Source organism: Rhagoletis zephyria, unplaced genomic scaffold (genome assembly GCF_001687245.7).
Source record: "Rhagoletis zephyria isolate East Lansing unplaced genomic scaffold, Rhagoletis_zephyria_1.1 Rzeph_scaffold_00002, whole genome shotgun sequence".
NCBI lineage: Eukaryota > Metazoa > Arthropoda > Insecta > Diptera > Tephritidae > Rhagoletis > Rhagoletis zephyria.
In genome coordinates, this window is record NW_016157086.1 from 72,978 (window position 1) to 78,462 (window position 5,485).

A 5,485-nucleotide genomic window follows, 5' to 3' on the forward strand; every position below is an offset into this window, starting at 1 on the left:
ATAATACCCCCATGAGCCTAGTTGATTGGGACTAATTAATGCCCAATTGTACCAGATTGAGACCAATGGCAGAATGCTCTCCTTAGAAATTTGTCGCACTATTTTTTGCAGGGTGTTTTCACACATGCTTAGACACGTTTTACATGCCAAAATTAAAATCGCCTAATCGCACATGTCTCAAACTTGTATTTGTAGTTGTTGCATTTTATATTCTAAATACGTGTGTCGCTTTCTCTTTACTCATTTGTGTTTTTAAAACTTTTCTGTCGAGCATTAGAAAACTTTTGTTATTTTAATTTAATCTTTAAGCGAGAAATTATGTTGCTTGTGGTCGGAATTTTAAAATTGTTCCGTTCTTTTTGCATTCGAAGCGTGAGACTTTGCAAATATTTAGATAAACTTCACCTATCACTGCATTCTCAAACATATGTGCATAAACTTATTTGCATTGTGTCGACGATATACTTACGTATGTATGTGCATTACGGTGGCTCAAAATTGCACACGAAAATAAAATTCCAAAAATTTTCCTTCTGCCTAAACTTATTTTATGTCTTCGTAACCGCATCGCGCACACAACAACTCTTTTCTAATTTTAAATTTTAAAGTTAAATATGTATGTATCATAATTTTATTTTTTAAAGATTTCTAAAGAAAAACGGTGTTATTCGCTCAAAAAATATTTGTTTTTAATAGCAATTCTAAGAAAAATTGCATTTTCTTCATATAAAGAACATTAAATACTCGCCGTAAATAATAAATATAGGTTTTTCACTTGTCCGAAAACTAGCCCTACCTGTTTAACAGGCGTGGTTTTACCCATATTTCTAACATCTTCAATGGAACGTTCAGTTAGACATAATGAGATAGACTTATAAAGTTATATGTGGGCGTTAATACGCCTATTTTCCAAAATTCGATAGTAATGCTACTTTTTGTTCAAGGGATTGTTGTTAGTCTAAATTATGAGTAAATTAGCGTCCTTAAATTTCGAAATATCGAAGTTGTAAGCATTTCTGAAATTTACCATTGAATGAAAAGTGGGCGCAATTTTTGTCTGATTTCAATCATTTTCAACGATTTGCCTTTATGTGACATGCACGAATTCGGTAGAAATTGATTGAACGGTTACCAAGATACAAATATACGGTCATAAGTGGGCGATGCCACGACCATTTTCCAAAATTGGCATACATCAATTTTGAATAAATAAGCTTCAGTATTTACTGATTTATCGAAGGTTTCGTTTTTCTCTAAATTACCGTTATATTGGATGTGGGCATTCTTATTGTCCGATTTTAACATTTTCCAGTCGTTTGGTATGTTTTCCTAGGACCAAGAACTGTGTAAAATTTACATCTAATCATAAGTGAAGTTTTCTAGAAGTTTATATAATGGACAAACGGACGGACGGACAGACTATATCTATATCTATCTCGATTCGTTTTAGCTGTTGCAAACAACCGTTATGTGAACAAAGTTATAATACCTTTGTGCACAAGTGCGCTCGGGTATAAAAATACTGGTTGTCTTACTTTCGTTATTCTTCTGTACGGGAGGTGGCTGGAAAAAAATTGTATGCCACCCTAATGTGCGTATATGTATACGTGCTTCTCATAGTCACTTAAGCGTCACTTCTGTCGAAGCCGTTGTGCCAAACAATAAGATGTACGTAGCTCGCGGTTATTAGCTAGCCGCTTTATAGTCACCACCTAATTGATTACCTCGCTTATTTAAATCAGCTGATGGTTCAGAAAAATATTACAAGCAAAATAGATGCAAGTTTGTGCGCGTAATTGGTAATGAGTATGTGTTATCGAAAATAGATATACTTTAAATTTCCCCGGTTAATATGTGAGTAAAAGTATACAGAAATATACAAGTGCAAATTGGCCGTATAGCAGGAAGTACTAGGTGTCTTGCCTACAGAAAAGCGGTTACTAAACTTTAGTATGAAAATTATCCAGATCAACCTGAATCATTGCGAGGCAGCCCAGGACTTGCTTAAACAGACCGTGCTGAAAGGAAAGCAGACGCAGCTATAATTTCAGCAATTCCGCTACAGAGTTAATGCGCCGAGTGGGAGTATGGGCGTGCGATATGCACCCATTCCAGAAAGCAGATCCAGCGGATGCCTGTAAGGGCTTCAAATCAAAGGATATCACATACGAAGCTGTTATGCACTCCCTAGCTGGATTCACCAGGAATTCCGAGAGCTCCTGGATAAGTTATTAGAAACTGCAATAGACAGGCACCCAAAACAAACGCCAGCGGGTCAGCGTTGCCTCGCTATATAGATTTAGCACTGGCTAATTGTGGAGGAATTCACTTTTCGCCGGAAGAGGAAAGAGTCTAAGATCGACCTCACGTTTACGAGTAACTCACTGACCAGGCGCGTTAAATGGAAGGTCAGCGTTCACTACACACACGGTGACCACCAAGCCATTATTGTGGACTTAGTAGAGGGAAACGAAAACCGGGGCGCGAATCCTAGATGGAGCACCCCCTGGTTGCAAACAAGCGACACTTGACAGAAATCTCTAAACCAGGCCAGAGAGGAGAACTCTGCAGCAGAAGCGGCCACCAACATTAGGGCACACTTCGTTACAGCCTGAGACGCAGCTATGTCAAGGAGAAGTGTCGACTTAAATTCAAATCTCTGAAGGAAAGACGCCGAGGTCAAAAGTTACGGACAGTCGGCAATCAGTATATAAAAATCTTCGCTATCAATTAAAAAACGAGATTCGGAGGAGCAAAGAAGCCTAATTCAAAAAGTTATGCGACGAAGCCAACGAAAATCCATGGGGTGGCGCCTACAAGGTGGTAATGTCAAAAATTTCAACAAGTCCACACGAAAAATGCCCAGTTCTTCTAGTAGTAGTAGTAGGCCCCAACAACCCTGTTTCCTCATTGCAAACCAGTTGACAAGCCGAGAAAAGTGCATCGGCCTGTGGAAAGTTGTGGGTTAAGGGTTCATTACTTTGGGTCTTTGCGACCTCGAATAGCCACCTACTTTTCCCTGTTACGTCCCAGCAAGGCCGCTGCTCCGGTTGTCCTTGAGTTACCCTTGGAGGTATGTTGGGCTTCGTTTATTTAGCACCTTTTGTTGGGTCGAGCACGTGGTTTGTGATGTTCGCAGAGAAGTTGCTTTACCTTTTTTAGCTTCGGATAGATCAGTTGAATTCTTTTCTGATGAACGAAGCACGCGAAAAGTTGAGAGTTGCCCATTTTTTTGCTTTGTGTCGGCGTTAGCATTGCCAACGTAAAATATCATGACATGGATGACTAAGCTAATAACAGGCGTGCCTAAAAAATGTTACATGAAAGCCTGAGATTTATAATTAGAGGTGGCATTTGTATGCAAAAAAAATTTACTTAAAAATATGTACCATCATAAATATATGTAAATATAGCCAGCGTCACAAATACGAATACCGCGACGTTTCGACGATTTTATTTATTTATATTTTCCATACAAAATTTTTAAGAAAGATATAATTCATTCAACAGCTAAAACCACAAAAATCAAGTTTTTTTAATTTCATACAGAGCTCGGGAAAATGCAAGAAGTACCACAAAATCGCCATCAAAATTTTTAATTTTTCAGAACGTTTCTTAGAAAAATTTTGGGTATGTAATTTTTGTATAATAAAGTGCAAGTTTCAAGTCTCTAAAAATGACCGAGATGTTGTGCATTTTCTTCCATATAATGCATGAAAAAAAATATATATTTTTATATGGAAGAAAATGCGCAACAACTGCGGGAAATAAAATCTCAAAATTAACTATAATTTTTTGAAACTTAAAACTTAAACTTGAATATACAAAAATGTAATGGGCTACAAAATCGAATTAAAAAGTTTAAAATTTTTGGTATTTCTTTGACATTTTCCCCGATTGCTGTATGGAATAAAAAATGATGCTTGTGACTGACTGTCTAAACATAAATTGATATATAGTTATTACGGTACACATTTTTATTTAGGTTTATTTTTTAACATAAGAATCCGAGCTCGAGTTCTAATAATACGTAACTATTTCAATTAATACGTTGCATACTTTTAGGCATACGCAGTATTCAGTTCGAGATTTTTGGCGATCCACTTGAGTCTGTCCAATTACAGCATCCAACTGGAGTTCTTGTATTGACGATTTGCCTCTCAGTAGTATAGAAAAAGGAGAAATATTTTTTTTTTTTTTGCTGGAAACGAGTCCTAATGCCTCTCGTTTCTTTTTACTTCTTTAACCTATGACGTAAACATTCAATTCGCAAATAACGCATCCGCCAACTTTTACGAGTTTCCTTCGCTTTTGCTCGGAACTCATTATGCTGTCTTCTTTGAATTATTGACTTTTTATTGCTGCACTCCTCAAACGTAGTTTAGTTAACACAACGTTATAAGCTTCGATCACATACTACTTATGTACATGTCAGCGAATTTCAATTTTCCATATGAGCATTCAGATGTCGTTTCTTGTGGCCATTTAATTTTACAAACAGCTCATATCAGATTTTTATAGCTGAATAACAAGTGGCATGCTCTAAAGTCACTGAAAACAAGCGCGAGAAGGTCCCTAATACTTTGTAGGAAGGAACAACATTTGCTTTCATTCACTTGCAGATATTTGGAGGCCAGTTGATTTTTGAGTACACAGTTAAATCTAACTGTGCACAGTGGGCCAGAAGACTGAAAAAGTAGCAAAAATTGTTGCTTGACTATTCAAATGTGAAAGAATCAGAAAAAAATATTTAATAGTCGTAGTAGTAGTTTTATATCCAAGGTATCAAAATCTGTGTTATATCGAAAAGTAACAGGTATACAAAAATTATAAAAAATCCGATAAGACACGTATTTTGGATTTCTAGAAGTTTTAACAGCTTTAAACGTATTGACAACTCAACGGATTTGCTCTAATTTCTCCCATTCTACTTGGTATTTTCTGTACAAAACTTCTGGGGAAAAAATTTTAAACCCGGGTTTCCACATATATGAAAATTTATAATTATTCAAAGGCTCCGCAGTATACTTCAATTTTTATAGTAAAAGAGTTGAAGAGATTAAAAAAAATTTGGAGTTGGGGCTGCCACCTTGTTAACAAGTTACAGTTACTTTTATAAGGAAATGTATGCTTATAAAATATCTTAATTAATAATAATATATGGGTATCAAACAGAAGGTGTTTGAACAAGCTTTCACACTAACATGTCTTTGAGCAGGATTGCCCATCTATCAACCAAGGTATATATGTACATACATACATCTGCTTTTGCTTAAAGTTATACATATTTGTTCTCCTTTTACTATCTAGCTCTCTACCTCTACCTCTATTCGTTCTAATAACATTTATGTTATTTTGTTTTCCTTTATCTTCATAACAAAATCGATAGTAATATCCAACAAAATAACGATAACTAAACCGATAAAAATATCGATAACAAATTTGATAAAAATTTCGATAGCAAAATCGATAATATTATTGGTAG